This window comes from Bacillus rossius, chromosome 18, assembly GCF_032445375.1.
Source record: "Bacillus rossius redtenbacheri isolate Brsri chromosome 18, Brsri_v3, whole genome shotgun sequence".
In the NCBI taxonomy this organism is placed as follows: domain Eukaryota; kingdom Metazoa; phylum Arthropoda; class Insecta; order Phasmatodea; family Bacillidae; genus Bacillus; species Bacillus rossius.
The window spans coordinates 25,348,248-25,367,516 of NC_086345.1; the positions used below are offsets into that span (position 1 = coordinate 25,348,248).

General features: G+C 41.7%; 1 protein-coding gene across 1 annotated transcript in view; it reads left to right on the forward strand.

Annotated features, from left to right (window-relative positions):
- The window catches only part of LOC134541246 (formin-J-like), a 368,731-nt gene that overhangs the window by 20,319 nt on the left and 329,143 nt on the right, over positions 1-19,269 (forward strand). The gene's annotated exons all lie outside the window — the stretch shown is intronic.

The window sequence follows — 19,269 nt, forward strand, 5'->3', positions numbered from 1 at the left end:
ACACACACACACACACACACACATTGTTTTGACAGCTGGTGATTGTAAACAAACCATTTGACATTTGTCACATGGCAATGTTTTTGTTTACATACGGCGGAAGGATACATAGTGACATTAAAGTAGATCCGGTGAAAAGCAGGGCTTCAGAAAAGTAGGAAGGAGGTTACCGTGGATGGACTATAGCTATTGCGTCGTCAACCGCGCGGAGACTGCGAGAGAAGCCGTTTCTTCCGACGAGCCAACATCTTAAGAGGCCACTCCAGTGTTTCAGGGGCACGACGCAACCCGCGTTAACATCATAAGATTCAGTGCTATTTTCATTTTGCTTATAACTAATTAACTAATATAGATCTCGAAATGATGCTTGCTTGATATGTAAGACAACGATGCACTTATCAAAGCCCCTTTCTTCAAAAACGTGCATAAATTATGGTTTTATACTAATCTTCACTAATATGCATAAGTGTATTGTCTAGGTTTGAACCATAATTTATGCACGTTTTTGAAAAAAGGGGCTTTGATAAGAGCATCGTTGTCTTACATATCAAGCAAGCATCATTTCGAAATCTATATTAGTTAATAAGTTATAAGCAAAATGAAAATAGCATTGAATCTTATGAGGTTAACGCGGGTTGCGTAGTGCCCCTGAAACACTGGATTGGCCTCTTAAGGGGCCCGGTTACCCGGTCACACAGACGGTGCGCAGAGCTTCATGAAAAACAACGCGATTTCTAAACTACTCAAGATATCCGAGTGGGGTATGTTTACGAAAAGCATTTAAGAGTTCGCTGAGGCCCGAAAAGTACTTTTGATTTCGGATCATGTTTTTAAACTGTATTTCTAGAAGAGTTAAAATGGCTAAAACGCATGTTTTCAGAGTAATTTTTAGGCATGAAACAACACACACAGACCCTTGAAAGCACTTAAGGGACTTGCATCACCCCTTTATCTTCATTTCTCCGCAATATAATGTTACGGTCACCGCTCAAATTTCACAGTTATCCTGTGACGACGAGAAGACTGCGCGCCATTTCAGAGCCTTGTGCTTAGAGGCGACACCGCGTTAGAAATACCAGCGAGCGTCACACTTATCATCCCGCCTCACTAACACACATATACCCCTGAAGAGGCGGGCCCCTTAAGACCGCCGCACACGGTACAATATTCCTTACAATATTGTAAGCTAGGAGTCGTACTGGCTCTACTACTACTAGTTCCTTCACTCGAATTCAAACTGGATACTAGTAGCTGTACGAGCTGGGCTACTGGTTTTGCGTAATAGACAGCGTCCTATTTTCGTTGCTTGGTGTGTTCCAATATTTAAGGAGCGGCCAATAAGAACTCACGAAAACAGCACGAGGGGTAGTTTACACTTTTAAGCGCGCATGTCGTGATAAACATGGACGGAAAGAAGTGGACTAGTGACCAACTCCTCGTTTTAATAAATGCATCCAAAGACGAGCCTTGTTTGTATGCAGTAAAAAATGTGAATTATGATAATAAAAATTTGTTGTGGAGAATATTCTCTTAACAAAACTAGTAAGGAAGCTAGAATCGTGTGCAGCAGAAACTTGTAGCGCACCTAGTGTTTCAGCTTGTAGCCTACACAGTACAGAAACCAGTAAGCATTCTAGTAAGCAAACTATTAGAAAAAAATTGTACCGTGTGCGGTGGGCTTCAGTCACCTCTCGGTACACGGGCAAATTTTTTAAGTGAAAAACTTCTTTAGCCGCGTTGAGTGATTCGCCAGACTGGCGCATATACTACTATACACTAATGCATTGTATATACTCGACTGTATCATGTGCGTGTTGGACTCTTTTTTTTTGGATGGGTAAAATACTTGTGAGTTCGCATCACCGACATGTCTGTAGTAGCAGTGAGTGAAGTTAATTTGACCAAGTGAATACATGACCTAGGTCTGACGTCGCTGGTTAAGTCATAGCTAGGTAATGAATTTTTACGTAATTTTGACATATCACTGACATCTGTTGTGACTAAAATATGATGTAGGATAAATGATATCATGCTGACATCGTACTGATATAATACCAAAATCATTTTATTACGAACATTTGACGTAGAAATGATGTCATATTACACATTTAAAAACAAAGTTTTGAGTTTTCACTTCTGTTGCTAGCACCCATGACTGGCTATTTTTTTTGTTGCAGCGATTTCGTGGGAAAATGGAACGAAAGACGATGAACGGATGAACACGGAAACGTAAAAAGGGTGGGGTGGGGGGGAGGTTATGTTGTGGAAAATTGAGGACCCCCACCTGTTACAAACATAAACCCGCGTATAAGTCACTTTCGTAAACATTTGCTTTTTTTGCGTGTAATTCCAAACGCATTGGTGTGCAAAATGGAACTTATTTGATAGTGAAGCTACCCCGGAATAGTCACTGTAAAAAAAAGCGATCTCAAGTTTTTTTAAATACATAAGAAAACTTTCAATGCTATGTAATAATCAGGGGGTGGCCATGTGTGCATGATTACACGCTAAGTATGTGAAGCCGTTCCCCCCCCCCCCCCCCTCCCTTGAGTTCATTGTTGCGCCATATATGTAGGTTATACGCCCAAAACATTGGTTGAAATGTAGTGTTTGTATTGTGGAAACAGTTTTAACAGACTTATTTTTATGAAAGTGACTGTTCTTTTTAATGACGATATGTTTATGGCTGGAAAACATGACAATGACGAGGACCATAAACACCATAAAAAATATTCCTACGTTAGAAGTTTTTATTTTTTAAACAGAACTTTACTGATCATGTAAACTTACAGATAGTTTTACATTTGTGCATTTACATGAAAACAACTGAGCCACAAAATAGTGTTCCAAGTAATTCTGGGGTTCGGATTATTACCCGGGCGTTTATTCTTTGTTTTGTCTCAGTGCCTCCAATAGTCAAAATAATTTTTAAACTGTTCCCTGAACAACTTTCCAGTATTTACTGCATACACAACACGCACGATACAACAAAATGAAGTCAAAAATATTTTAATATTCGCTTATCTTTTCCATGGTCTAAAATTAATTTGCTTGAATGAAACATCAATTTTCGTAAGTGTTACATACTATTTCTTTGCAACTTTTTTTTTCAAACGAATCTGTTGTAAAAGTACAGACAATTTATTTCCGTGTAACCACTTCCCCCACTCTCCCCATCAACCAGTCTTCTTGACCTCTAAGTGTCCTCTTCTCGGGTGTTTTCCACAACGTTCATGAACTACCTTTCTTATTTTCCTCCTTTTTTTTATCTCTCTCTCTCTCTCTCTCTGCACAGAAACTAAAGGTGTATTCACAATTTAAAAATAATAAACTTAACATATACCATAGGTCAATTGCACGAGATTTGACCGCCATGTTTTACTACTGATTAATAAGGCCATGTAGTTTTCGCGAAAAGATTTTCCAGACCAGCTGCGTGTTAAAACTCTGTAGCATTTGTCTGTGTCTCGTGGTTGGCTGGGTTTATTCCAGGCGCATGTCTACTGTCGGTGCACCAATCACAGCCATCCAGTGCGGAAGCAAACTCGTCCTGAATGGCCCGGCCAGACAGGGCGATGTCTTCTCTCGCAGACGGCAGCCAATCACAAGGGAGCAATGGCATACCTTGTTGCAGTCTAACGCCCGACCAGATTATTTCTAGAGACCGGAAATATTCGCAGATTCATTACGTGATAATCTGAAATTCATACACATATACCTTTAAGCTGCTCTTACTATTGGCTCACTGTTCATCTGGAAAAAAGACAGTAGTAAATGCACAAAGACAACAAAAAATATTAGAATATTAAAAGAATAATATTTTACATGTGTTTACACATGCAGGGTAACAAATCACAGGCAAACCAGTTGAGACGAGTAACAAGTCAGCAGCCAACGAACTGGCGTTATTTTTCCGAGTGTACAGAGGAATGTGTAGACTATCCTGAAGGTCATCGAAACCGCGAATTTTTCAGGTCCCTAATTATTTCGCGAAAAATGCTTGCCCCTAAGTATAGACTTCAGCTTGAGACGCACTTAAAGGCTTCCCTGACCCAAACATCTCCCAAAAAAAAAAATACACTTAGTTTAATTTAGGTCAGGAAAAACCAGAGACGCGCAACATCTGACCTCGACTAGGAGCAAACTCGCCTGTTGTCGTGTTGCAAATACTCTCGTGGCGCGAAACTCGGACACGAAAATTCAACTGGGTTTTTCCACATACCGCCGCAGAACAGAAAAAAAAATTAAATTACACAATGAAACTGCTCCAATGAAAGCGAAAAATAAATAAATAAATAAATAAATAAATAAATAACCACAGAAACACCCCCCCCCCCCCCCCCCCCGGCTAGGGACCTGATTTTTCAACAAAATTGGACTTTTCGGTTTGCGCCATCATGCGTCGCGGACGGCAGTACCTACTTCCGTTCGGTGCGCGACTTCCGTCCCAGTTCTCGGAGTACGCCCAACCCCCCCCCCCCCCCCCCCCCGAACTCATCAGGGAACTACCGCATGCCGACAGCTTGAGAGGTGTTTACGCAACAGAAATAATTGGATCTGTGGAGCGGTCGGGAAAGGATGGCGAAGGGAGGTGAGAAAGTGAGGGAGAGAGAGAGAGAGAGAGAGAGAGATGGAGAAAGGCCGGTGGGAAGGTTTTTTTTTTTTTTTGTTCGCGCGCGCGTGTGCAACTGCTCATTTCCTTGCACATCCCGTAGTCCTTGACATTGAGCTAACATTCCCCGCGCCTTTGCCTTGCCTTGCCGGCGGATCTCGGAGGCCCTAGTCTCCTCCTTTTGGGTTGCCTTCTCGCCGCCGATGAAGAGGCCGAGGCGCGGACGGGTCGTTACCACAACGCCGAAATACCACAACGCCGAAATACCACAACGTCGAAATACCATAACGCCGAATGTCGAAATTGACCACAACGCCGACAGCTAGAAAACTGCTGTGAAACCTCAACACCCGAATAACAACTGAATGAATTTGTGTGTGTTTCTTAAATGCACCTTAACGCCGAAATACCACAATCAAACCTAACCTTACCTGACCTAACCTAACCTAGAGTAATATAACCTGACCTAACTTAACCTAGCATATCCTAGCCTAGCCTAACCTAACCTAGCCAAACCTAACCTAGTCCAACCTAACCTAGTCCAACCTAACCTAGTCTAACTTAACCTAACCTTTGTGGCAGTCCTGCAATGACATTTTTCGGCGTTAGTGTATTTCAGCGTTGTGGTAATTCGGCGTTGTGGTACGCAGCAGTTTTCTAGCTGTCGGCGTTGTGGTCAATTTGGCATTTCGACGTTGTGGTGCGTCCCCGGTCCGGGGCGAGAATCCGTAACCAAGCATCATCGCGAACACCATTTTAGTAAGCGTGACACAGTTTGTGCTTTTATTTTCCCCCACCGAGATGCACACAAAAAATTTACAAATGCCCGTGATTTTTACATTTTACGAGGGAAAAAAAAGGAGGTTGTCTGTATAAAGTCGGTTTACGGACGATAATTTTACTTGATAACGTCATAAGAAAACATTGATGAAAAATTGCATACATTTTAATTTTCAAATATTATTTACAGTTTTTTTTTCTTTTCAAAATTTAATTTAAATAATTTTGTTTAGATATAATCACGAACAATTAAATAAAAAACCCGCCTTAACAATTTTGATATTATAGAAGATTTTCTCGCACGGTGGTTGGCCGGTTCTTGCACGCTAGGCTCAGGCGGAACGTGACAATTTTTCGTGCGTGCAGCCGGCGTTCATCGATTTATAAGACGTTATCACGTAAAAAAAAATTACAGTGCAGCTTATGGCGGACATTTTTAACAGAAGGCCTATAACTGCATAAGGGATTTCTCCCCCTTTTGGTTTGCTGACCAAGCCCTCTTAGCCGTTATGCCCTTACCTACCTTGGGGCCCCAACGGGCGTGGATACGGAACACGCCGTATACCCGTAACAGGAGAGGTGTTGAAGATCAAGCTATGTCCAGAGGCTGAGGCTACCCATCATAGCTTAGACACAACCTTCACTCCCCGCCTCGCTCAGCTGACCAGACAGTTGGCTGTGTCCTGAGCCCTGTAGACTTTATCAGCACTGCTGGCGCCTACATCACACTGGGACCCCTCTATCCAAACCTCTGCCAGCTGTCCGAGCTATACTAGCACCGGAGCTGTGTCGTCGCTCACCACGTCGACTCCGCATCGGGGCTAGGGAACCCTTCAGAGTCTGATCCGAGCGATCGGAGCATCTACCACCAAGTACGAGTCATACCTAGAGTCCCGGAAATTTCGCGGATTCCTCTGGCCTCAGGATAGAATTCAAAGTTATAGGTGTGCTCGACCCATGTTTACTTTCCCATTGGTTGATTTCTTAGCGAGAACATTTTTATCCTTGTTATTTAGCACTACCTGATTCGCTTACTTCTCTCCTAGCTGGACATCATTGGCTCACGGTCGTAGAGGGGCATGTCCAGATAACTGGGCGGTTCAATCATGAACACAGTGCGACAGTGTGGAGGTTTGAATTCTAGCTTGCTACTAAATGAATCCGCGAAATTTCCGTGGCTCTAGTCATACCCAATCAGAATCCAGGGCCTTGGAGGAAACCTCAGCGGGACCACCATTCACTCTTTCATGGATTCTTCCCGTACCTACTACCGCCAATTTTTCAACAGCTGCGACGGTGGTCTTCAACAGAACCAATCACGGGCGGATAGGCGTGGTCTACTGCCTCGACAGTGTCCCACTTATCAAACACGCTCTCTCTCTCTCTCTCTCTCTCTCTCTCTCTCTCAATGCGAGGGGCAATTTCAATAACACACCCTGATCGGATTTGCCTTGTCAAGGACACCAACAAGGCGTCATGCAAATGCCCGTAAGTGTAGAAAAAAAACCGCCAAGGTGACAACTTGCTGCACTAGAATATGTGATAAAACTGGACGGGCCAAACGACATGCGTACGTCGTATAGGGGCATGCACATTTCAGCGGAAATATTTCGAGACTAGCTGAAAGTTTGAACACCGTAGCGTCGTTTGTGTTTCGTGATCGGTAGGGGCAAGAAATTTTCGCGAAAAAAAAAATCTGAACGCCTGCAACAAGGTATATACCCAGACCAGCGGTTCCTTCCTTGTGATCGGCGGCCGTCACGCGAGAGAGAAGCCATCGCCCCTGTTCGGTACCGGCCATTCAGGACGCGTTCGGACGGCTGTGATTGGCGCGCCGGCGACTGGAAGACTGCGCCAGTGATGCCAACTCCTACAAAATGTTCCCCCTGGGACCAACTTCAAATACCCCTAAATGTCAATCAAAAACCCCTAAAGTTTTTGTTGTACACTTGGTTTGAGAGGTAATTTCAAATATGAATTAAAAATACGTTGAAGTAGTAAAAAATAGCTGTTGTATTTATGTGAGTACATTTTACATATTTATATATGTTAATCAATGATTGATATATGTTAATAAAATTAAACGAGACAGAATTAAAATTAAAAAAAACGAATTGCTTCAATGTCTCTTTTTTTTTCCTTCTAACACAATATTATTAAATGTCATTGGGATAAGCTTCTAATATTTCGTCGAAGGCATCGGCCTGGATATCGCGCTGCGTTCTCTTGACTTGAGCAGTAAGTTGTTATTGGTAAATTCAGCCACCAGCACCACCTCCGTCTTGCTTAGTACAAGACACGAAGTACGGCATTAGTTTAAACATATTTTCAAGGCAACCGATGATAATTGAGCAAAAAGTGTGTTTTTAGAGAAAAAAAAATTCTTGAATAAAGTACCCCCTAAAAAATCCCCCTAAATAAATGTACCCTCTAAAAAAAAAACCTGGCAATCTTGTTTCCCCCTAAATTTGGGGGGAAAAACCCCCAAGTTGGCATCACTGGACTGCGCGCCAGTCCGGAGGAGACACGCCGCGCTTATCGTCCCGCCTAGACCGACGCGGATGTTGGGGACAGACAGCCTGCGCATCCGGTGCGTGTCCGGGGGGGTGATCCGTGTTTGCATGACGGACGATTCCAGAGTCCACTGATGACCTCCCTCCTCCTCCCCTCCTCCCCGTCATTCAAACACGGGATGACGGCGGTGCGACGGGATGAAAGGAGCCCTTGAAGCCCCTCGTGTTGTTGTTGACGGACTGCTGGCGTCTTGGAGCAGGCATGAGTCAAGCCGAAGCCATTCAAACAGCAGCTCAATGTTCGCTATGCTCGCTTATGTTCGCGATGTTAGCTTATGTTCGGGATGTTCGCTATGTTCGCTTATGTTCGGGATGTTCATTTATGTTCGCGATGTTAGCTATGTTAGGGACGTTCACTATGTTCGAGATGTTCGCTTGTGTTTGTGATGTTAGCTATGTTCGCGATGTTAGCTATGTTCGGGATGTTAGCTATGGGATGTTCGCTTATGTTCACGATGTTAGCTATGTTCACGATGTTCGCTATGTTCGCGATGTTAGCTATGTTCGGGATGTTCACTATGTTCGGGATGTGCGCTATGTTCGCGTCAACTCAACTGTATGTTTGGTTATGTGTAACAAACAATTTTTTTTTTTTTTTTACTTAACGAGTTTGGTTAAACTAACAAAATATTTTGTTCCGCCAAGTAAATATTTGTTTCGCCATATTCAAACAAATGTTTGTTTGAATCAAACAAACTTTTTTTTTTCTCTTTGTGCGTGGTTTATAAAGCCTTGCTGAATGGCGGAATGAGAACATCCAGGGGTGAGTTAAGTGCTAGAGGTTGACGTGGGGAATATCAGTGACGTGTTGTCTAGCCACTCATGACGTCACGCGGATCTGGGACCGCGGCTTCTTCCGGTTCGTGAAGTGAAACTCTCTCCAATGGTTTCCAGTCCAAACCAAACTCCTCCCGCGTCACTCATTCACTTAGATCAATTTGGAAATCGACTTATTCCTTGAACAGCAGATGACGCTACACGGCAGATGACTCTACGTTAGAGACCGGAAAAATTCGCGCTTTCGATGACCTCTAGGATAGACTCCACAACCCCCTACATACTCCGGCAAATGCCACCTGCTCATTGGCGATTGACTCGTGACACCTGTCGACTGGGACGCTTGCGATTCGATACTTTTTTGGTTGAAGGTTTTCCATTGGCTCAAAGTCCTTCAGATAAACTGTAAGCCAATCACGGAAGCAATATAAAGGTACAGTTGTTTGGATTCTAGCATATCGTGAGATGAATCCGCGAATTTTTCCGGTCTTTACTCTACGTAAACGTCAAAACCGCCATTGTCTTTTGTTTCAAATTATGTAACCAACCGTCCGGTTCATTCTAACATATTTATTTGTGAAACATTATAAAATTTCCTTGGACGAAATTAAAAATTCTTCGTTTTTTAATAGGCTGAGTGCTGTTGCACCAATCGAATATGTCCAAAAAAAAAACCGATGTAATAATTTTTCGTAAACGATTTTGAGCCATATTTATAGCAATTAAAGGAAAGATGAGCTTAAAATGTGTGTGAAAACAATAATGTTATACATTTTTAACGGTCAAAAAACTCAGTTTAATTCCCCAGAAAGTATAAATAGACCAGGAATATAAAACTTTTGAAAGAAAAAAAAATATCGTTTCATGACGTATATTAAATGAACCCGTTAAAATGCTTGAAGAGTGTGTGCAAAGCTTCAAACAATCTTAGAAGTGGATAAACAAGTGTATTTGAAGTTTATTGATCTAATTCAGTTTATATTTCATCGTGAATGGATGAATTGAGGGAGAAGTACTATCTTAGATTATTTTTCTTCTATAAATTTGTGTTCTTGCTTGTAGTTTTAAATAAATTAGTGATACAACCATAGTAAATTGTTTGTAAATGTACGTTCTTTGAATGGTTCTTGCATTAGCTAAGATTAATTAACTTTTTTTTACATAAGCCATTACTGGTTACACTAAGTCTCGAAAGAAACCTCAATAATGGACAAAAAAGATGAATATGCAAACATACAGGAAAAAGTTTGTAAATGATATTACCTTTACAATAAGTTCTGGTTACCTTAACGTTATTTTTTTTTATTTTTTTTTTTTAATTCTAACACGAATTGAAAGCATGAAATCAGGTGATATTAGCTACAGTTCGTTTTGCATGTACTGTTCATGTGAAGCCTTTATGTAAGATTTCTAATATCTTAAATTTATCTTTCGTAAATAAATAAAAGTTTGCCAAAATAAAGAGTAGTAAGATAAAGGATTCAGTGAAAAGTTTAGAAAATGATAGAAACATAATTTATTTTCAAGTATATAAAAATACATTAAATCTACTTTTTTTCAATTTGATTAAAACATTTGGTAACAAAAGCTAGTCACAATATAGATTTGTCTGAGTTTCGCAAGTTCAAAGTTGCGTGCCATTAAGGTATGGCGATTCTAAGTTACGTGGTTTGGAGCTGTGTATTTCTGTTTACGTGAATCTAAGTTATAACGACAGTTCTAAGTTACGAGGATTTTTTCTTCTTCGAGAAATTTAATATTATGACTGATCTAAGTCCCTTTGTTCCTCAGCTCCTGAAACGTTTTTAAAAAAATAGAGCTACTGTGTACTAAAGCTTAATTTTAATTTAACAAAATTGTTATAAACGTGGAGGTGGATTGGTAGAGGAGGGGAGGCTGATTCTAAGTTGTGTGGTTTGGCGTTGTGTATTTCTAAGTTTACGTGAACCTAAGTTATAACGAGAGTTCTAAGTTACGAGAATTTTTTTCTTCTTCGAGAATTCTAATGGATGACTGTTCTAAGTTTCTTTGTCCGTCAACTCGTGAAACTCACAAATAAAGAATGTAGTTATTGTGTACTAAAGCTTAATTTTAATTTAACAAAACGGTTATAAACTTGGTTGGTGGAAGGGTGGGGAGGAAATGGAGGCTATTTTGAATGTGAGATGCCGGTGGAATATAGCCTACGTGAGAGTTGCCCCGAACAATTCCAGAGTGGGAGGTTAGTCGGAGTAAACACTCTTCCTTTGACCCGAATACCTGGAGGTCTTCGTGGAATAACTACCTGTTGAGTTGGTGTACGGGGGAGGGGGGGAAAGGGACTTCCCTTCCCTTATGCATCCTTCTGGACCTCTGTAGGCCCCCCTCCCCCTTCCCCGCTTCGCCATGGTCTTACCTGGAAGAACAGCGGCCGGTGGGGGCCATTGACCAACAACTAGGTCATCGCCGCTATGTCTTCGACCACGGTCGAAATGCGGGAAAGAAGTGTCCATAGCATCTCCTCTCTCTCTCTCTCTCTCTCTCTTCCTCTCTTCGAGTCCTCCATACTTTCCGTCCATCGTCGCATCTTAAATTATTTCGATTCTAGTACAGCACATCCATAAAAGAATGTTCCAGTTGATAAAAATTTTTCAATTTATTACCAACTGTTAGCGTTTCTGAGAGTATGTTAGTTCAAGATCACAATTAAAGAGTAACTCATGATATGCGTGAGTTCTGCTTTGTCGTCTTCTCGCTTCGCAGCGCCACCTACTAAAAAAAAAAAAATGGTGACTTCTGAGCGTAAAGCGTTCTGCGTGTTCTGCAATCGGCTGAGATTGATCCTGTGATTTCAGTTCAACGTGCGTTTCGTTTGAAGTTTAATTGTGATCCCACGCGTGGCAAATACATCTGCCGATGGTACAGGCGATCCGAAACGGGTCGTTACCACAACGCCGAAATACCATAACGCCGAATGCCAAAATTGACCACAACGCCGAAATACCATAACACCGAATGTCAAAATTGACCACAACGCCGACAGCTAGAGAACTGCTGTGTACCACAACGCCAAAATAACAACTGAATGAAATTGTGTGTGTTTCTTAAATGTACCTTAACGCCGAAATACCACTATAAAACCTAACCTAACCTAATCTAACCTAACCTAACCTAACCTAACCTAGTCTAACCTAACCTAGTCTAACCTAACCTAGTCTAACCTAACCTAACCTTTGTGGCAGTCCTGCAATGACATTTTTCGGCGTTAGTGTATTTCGGCGTTGTGGTACACAACAGTTTTCTAGCTGTCGGAGTTGTGGTCAATTTGGCATTTCGGCGTTATGGTGCGTCCCCATCCGAAACGACAGGATGTGTCAGTAAAGGGAGAAACCACGGGACGACCAGAAGTGACTGTACAGGATGTCGACAGAAGTCAGAGCATCTGACCTGCGTAGTCCTGAGAAATCTGTTCGAAAAGCAGGTCCCGAACTTCAGTTGCAAAGATGATAAAGTGGAAGGTTTCAAGAACACGTTTTTTAGTTGCTACATTCTTTAAAGCCAGATGACTTATGTTGTATCTTTGCTCTTCAAGTGTTTGAGCGGAAAGATGACTTTCTTGATCGCGTGGTTTTAAGCGAAGAATCGATTTTTTAAAACCTAAGTGGGGAAATAAATACCCGCAAATACCTGTATCGCTACAAAATAGTGTTCGCAGTAATACTGGGTTCATATTCTTACCCGGGAATTTATACTATGTGTTGTCCCAGTACCTTCAATAGTTAAATATATTTGTAAACCGTTCCCTGAATAGCTTTTCAGTATTAACTGCGCACATTAATGAGCATAATAATAAAACAAATAAAGTCAAATTATGTAATAGCAGATTATCTTTTCCATCGTTTGAAAAATTTTCTTAAAATTATATTAAAATGTAAAATTATGCACCAATTTTCGTAAGAAATAATCAGTGTCATCTCGAAAAAAAAACGTATTTAATAAATGCGAAAACAACCGTAACATGTGTTGTGCAAAGTTACAACATCCTTCTTGTATTATTAAATAAACGCGTTTCCAAAGGAGGAATTCTTTGTAAAAGTACAGGGAAAATTTTGGTTTTTTTGTGGACCATCTGCGGTGTTTGAAGAGTGGCTGGACTAACGGTAGGCATCAGTTATGCTGGTTTCCGGGAATTGTTTTGCGGTGTGTGTCTCCCTCCCCTCCACCCCTCTTTTAACGTCGGTCGTGACGTCATGGGTAATCTCTTGCCTTGTCGTTGAATGACGTGTTCGGTGGATGCGCTCGCAAAATTTACGGAGCACGCGAGGCAAACGGATACGGATTGAAGAACTCGTAGAGGAATCGTAAACTAAAAAAAAAATATATTATTATGATATAAAGAAAAAAATTTTTTACGTAACAACGTATAATAAATCGATGAACGCCGGCTGCACGCACGAAAAATAATGACTTATTGTCCCGTTACGCTCATTGTACGCTTGCGCCGCAATCTCTCTTCCACTCGATTGGAACAACCATCGATTTGTCTTCTTCGAGGCATATTAAACTTGAAACACTCCCATTCGTTTCCTACTTTTCCTATCATCGTCCTATCCTTAACAGAATAACACAGATTGGAAGAAGTTAAATAAAAACATGTATAAAAGTGATAGTTGAAATAATCTCTTCGTTAAAGTAATAAACATATTTGATTTAATGAATGCAAATAAAAGGAAATTTATCAATTAAATTGTATATTTCATTTCACTCCTTTGTATCCATACAAAATAGTGATAATTCAATAAAAAAATGATTCAAATTTATTCATAAAAGTACGCAGTCATTTCATCAATGTTTTGTTATGACTAAGGATAGGAAAAATTCGCGGGTTCAATGACCTGCAGGATGAACTCCATAGTTCTGCGTACACTCGGTCAAATGCCACCCACCCATTGGCTGCCGTCTTTGAAACGTCCCAACGTAGCAGCCTGTGATTCGATAAAGCTTTGGTCGGGCGTTTCTAATTGGCCCAGAGTCATCCAGGTGAGTTGTGAGCCAATAGCAGAGGCAGCACTGAGGTGTAACTATTTGTATTTTAGCCTGTCGCGAATTGAACCCGCGAATTTTTCCTATCCCTAGTTATGACGTTGTCACGTTAAACTATCGTCCGTAAACCCACTTTACAGACACCCAATTTTTTTTTTGTACGGAGGACGGATGGAATTTTCCCGGGGCCCATCTGATTGGCTGCAAGTCCCGCGGTTGACGAACGGGGTGAGACGGTTCCACAACAAATGAACGTAGGACGAACTAGTTGATCCAATGACGGAGACAACCGGGAACAAACAAGAGAGAGAAAGAGAGAGAGAGTGAATGGAATCAGCTCTGGGGATCTGTCAGTATAATATAGGAGACGGATTGCCGGGAAGGCCATTAGAGGAAAACATGTCTGCGTCCAGGGAATAACAGTTACTTTTTCCAGAAATGCAAGCGTCAGCGTCGCTGACGTCCAAGTACCTGCAAATGTCTCGAACAAGTCCGTAACGGTACATTGGAATTCTTGGACAATAATTCACTCACTTAGTCGGAAGGGGGGGGGGGGGGGAAGTGTAGTCAGCCAGTTTATTTTCCAGTTGGCTACGCTCTATATCAGATATATATATATATATATATATATATTTTTTTTTTGTTTTCAAATATATCCGAGGGCCAGACACAGATTAATAAATCTTAGCACATACATAAAAAAAAAAATAATCAACGTGTTACACGAGAGTCGTTCAAATATAAACCGGAATGTTGTCGTAAAGATTTGTTGGTGATTTGCGAAAATACAAAAAAGAAACGAATGATTTTATTTTTCAACACATTTCCTTCAACAGAAATACATTATTCTCCATCTGAAGGGAAGCCTTTTTTTTTTTATCCCTTCATGAAAAAAAGAAGATTTGTTGCCACATTACGTTGAGACCGGAAAAATTCTCGGGTACAGTGGCCTCCAGGATAGACTCCACTATCCTCTACACACTCGGGCAAATGCCAACTGTTCATTGGCTGCTGACTTGTGAGTCGTCTCGACTGGGTGGCCTGTGATTCGACACTTCTACGAGTGAGGGTCTCTAATTGGCCCTCAGTCCTCCAGATTAACAGTGGACCAATGGCAGAAGCAGCATTAAGGTATAATTATTTGAATTGTAGCATGTCACGTAATGAATCCGCGAATTTTTCAGGTCTCTACACATTAGCCAATTGCGCGCGTACTGTTCGCATGCGGCTAATGCCTCCTCTAGTTGACGAACATGTGGTTATCACGTGGGGACAAGTCTGGACAAGTCTGGACAAGTCTGGACAAGTCTGGACAAGTCTGCACAAGTCTGGACAAGTCTGGACAAGTCTGCACAAGTCTGGACAAGTCTTGACAAGTCTGGACAAGTTTGGACAAGTCTGCACAAGTCTGGACAAGTCTGGACAAGTCTGGGCGTCTCGTCTCGCTATAAAAAAAAATAATTCAGAAAAACAACGCCATTTTCACACTCTTTTCCATTCACCTGAAAATACATTTTTCTTTTTTCAAACGAAGTACGGAAAACAGAACCACACAGACATCAATCACTCTTGATATATCTAGCGGTATTCAAATTGCTTGGTTTCTTCTGTACACTGTACACAAAAAAAATCTGTACTTAAAAAAAAAGATTTTACGGAAACCATTTGCCATAAAAAATAATGTTACTTTATACAACACATGACTAATATTTTCTTTTTTGATTATCAGTATTGTCTTACGAAAATTGGCCCATGATGTTTCATTCAAAGGTAATCCTTTTTTTTAAGGGGAGTCTGACAAGAAAAAAAAATTAAAAATTTGACTTTTTTCATTTTAAATTCTAAAATAAAATTTGAACTTTCTTTAAAACACTCCAAAAAAGAAAAAAAAAATTCGATACTCGATAGTTGGATAGTGTATTGTTGTGTGATGGTCACTGAAGTGTGCAGTCGTTACTGGGAGGCTATTCGGGGAAAGTTTAGGCTTCTGGGACAGCACGAAGGCAAACAAAATCTAGCATCCTTTAAGTACAGGCTGAAAAAACATCTTTGTAACAACTGCTTACCATGACCACTTCACTGCTACCCTACTGCTTGATTCTGTGTGTGAATGTGCGAGTGACTGGTTTTAATGTAGTAGCACCTAATGTTTTTTTTTGTTTTTTTTTCGGTTTTGATACTTTTTGCTGTATGTTTAATTACTTTCCTTTTTATGTATGTCTATGCTTAGTTTTTAATTACTTTATAATAAGTTATGGTTGAATCTTTTGTAATAGTTAATATTTGAACATTAAGTTAAAATTTTAATTTGTTCTCTTAATATTTAGTCTATGTCATGCTTAGTTTTTAATATTCAAATCTTTGATGTAATTGCAGAAAAGTGGTTAAGTGTAAGAGAAGGCGTACCGCCTTAACTTCGCCACCAATAAAGACGATAAACAAACAAAACACGAAGAGTGACGGGCCGGGATGGACGGAATCGCGTCATGCGAGTCTGTCTCTTCTGTCTCTCTCTCTCCGTCTGTCGTTTACCGTCGCGACGCTAACCGACGCCGAGACCTCGTGGGGAATCGCTTCCTGGAACCCCCCCCCCCCCTCCTCGCACGACGACGACCGACCCGTGACCTCGTAGGAGGTCACTGCGTGCCCCCCCCCCCCCCCCCCCCGGGTGGACCCCTGTGTCCAGGGCCCGGGTCCGTTTACTTTATCCCAGTGCGTGGAAATAAATACACATACATACTCGCTGAGGTTGTTTCAAAGTAAAATAATTTTATAAACAAAGGGCTTAAATTTAGACTTATAAAAAAATAGCAGTAGCTTGGCTTCTGGGCTGTAGCCGTGTCCTTGGCGGATAATTCACCGACTTCCGGTCATAGTGCCTTTCGATCAAAATACTTTCGTTCTAGTGCCTTTCGATCAAAATACTTTCGGTGTGGTGCCTTTCTGTCAAAATACTTTCTGTCTAGTGCATTTAGATGAAAATACTTTCGTTCTAGTGCCTTTCGATCAAAATACTTTTGTTCTAGTGCCTTTCGATCAAAATACTTTTATTCTAGTGCTTTTCTATCAAAATACTTTCGGTCTAGTGCCTGCTACTCGACAGAGCCCACTGACCGCGACGAACGAGGACCCGGTGCTGGCGACCACTCGGATACGACCGCAGCCAATCAAATACGACTACCACATGATTAATTCATTTGAAATCACGCGGGGGGTGACACGAAATGATAGACGCAAAATAATTTCTAATGCTTCCCCCCCCCCTCCTCCTTCTACCTTTTTTTTGACGTGATAACGTCTTATAAATCGATGAACAACCAGCTGCACGCACGGAAAAAGCATGACTCATTGTCACGTTCCGCCTGAGTCTGAGCGTGGAAGGAACCCGGCCAACCACACCGTGCGAAGAAAAAAAATCTTCTATAATATCAAACAGTTAAAGGAGGGGGCCTTTTTTTAAAACTAATTGTTCGTGATTGTATTTAAAACATAATTATTTAAATTAAAATAATTTGCAAACAAAAAACTGTAAATAATATTTTGAAAATTAAAAAAAATAGCTATGCAAATTTTTCATCAATGTTTTTTCTTATTACGTTATCACTTACAAATTTTTCTAACCTTTACCTTCGCGCACACGCGCGCGTGTATGCGACCTGACCGCGTTCACCGGACGTCGGTGACCTTGAAACGGGGTATTCGCCTCGCCCCGTGGGGGGGGGGGGGGGAACAAAAGACTTTCCCCTTGGATAGTCGTGCTTCAACTTCTTTGAGGTGGTGGTTGGAGGGAGGTGGTGTGTGGGGGGCGGGACGATAGCCGCTATCGGCCGACACCGCGCGAGCAGGCAGGCAGTTAGTTGCAGCTCGCGCACACTGGGCTGAAGTCAACCCTCCTCGCCTAGGCCCGCTATCAACCGCCGCGCGAAAGAAAGTGCGGCAAGATATACCGGGCTGCTATCACATACCCCCTCCACAACTCACACCCTCCCCCCACCACCTCAAGCTCCCTGGGGCGTTGGGGGGGGGGGGGGGTTCTCCGATGGGCGATTGCGGTCTTCCCTGGCTGGCCTTGGAACGTCGAACACAAACCCCCCCCCCCCCCCCCCCCCGGCTGCAGAACTCACGTCAGGCGATGTAAACTACACCTCTGAGTAAGCCACATGCCAGTAGACAGATATTATGACTTTGTACAAACACACGGCTGTTGGTTGAAGTATGTAGCTTGTGGCTTCCAAAGGTTGTAGCCGCGTCCTTGGGGCGAATAATAATTCACACCGACGGTTTCGTGTCGACGTTGCAGTCGCCATAATCAGGGAGCAGTAGGTAACTGCTCTCTGATGATAGTGACTGCAACGTTGACCGAAACGTCGGGAGGAATTATTCGCCAAGGGACGCGGCTACAACCCAGAAGGTAACTGCTCTCTGATGATGGCGACTGCAACGTCGACCGAAACGTCGATGGAATTATTCGCCATGCGCGCGGCTACGACCCGGAAGGTAACTGCTCTCTGATGATGGCAACTGCAATGTCGACCGAAACGTCGGGTGAATTATTCGCCAAGAACGCGGCTACAACCCAGAAGGTAACTGCTCTCTGATGATGGCGACTGCAACGTCGACCGAAACGTCGGGTGAATTATTCGCCAAGGACGCGGCTACAACCCAGAAGCCAAGCTACTACCAGACAATGGCCGTGAAAGCCTGCGAACACCATAGCTATGGTTATTTTTGCGCATACATTCGAGATAATACTGGAGTATTTCGTACTGAAGCATATATAGTTTTTTTAACCACCGAATTATCAAAAAATATGACTTCATTTTGTCGTACAGTGCTTACTAATGTACGCTGTTTATACTGGGAAGCTTTGCCCCAGAGAACAGTTTAACTATCGAAAGTACTGGGACAACACAAAGCATAAATACCTGGGTAAGATTCCGATCCCAGTATTACCGGGATACAGTTAATTAAATGTAAGTGTACAGAGTAAAAAAAATCTGTAATTTTACGTTAATATTTCTGTTTCATTTACAAAAAATAAAAATAAAATAAAAATTCAGAGTATGATGATTTCTATGAGTTTATGTAAAGCAAGCAGATTCAGGAATCGTTAATCCACGAAGCATTTCTCGTCAACGAACTTAAAAACCAAAATGAATAAACAATTTTTGTGTGTTTGGACAAATCACTCGCAAAATAATTACGATTTATTTTTTTAAAAAAAGTATTTTGCGTTGTCATTAAATATCAGTGTTTTTGAGGTTCAGCTGCTATTTATTTCAGAACTTTTGAAACGAATATTATAACATTAAAATTTCAACTTGTCTTAAAATTCTGTACGGATCTGTATATGCCACAATGATTTTTGATGTGCAACCAAAGAATGATGCAAACCGTGCAAGAAACCTCCTTACAATAATAAAAGAAAAAAATCGGTTTCAGCAAAAATAACGGCGGCGATGTACCAAACGGATGATTGCGTCTGTGCGAAACGCTCCGATGAAC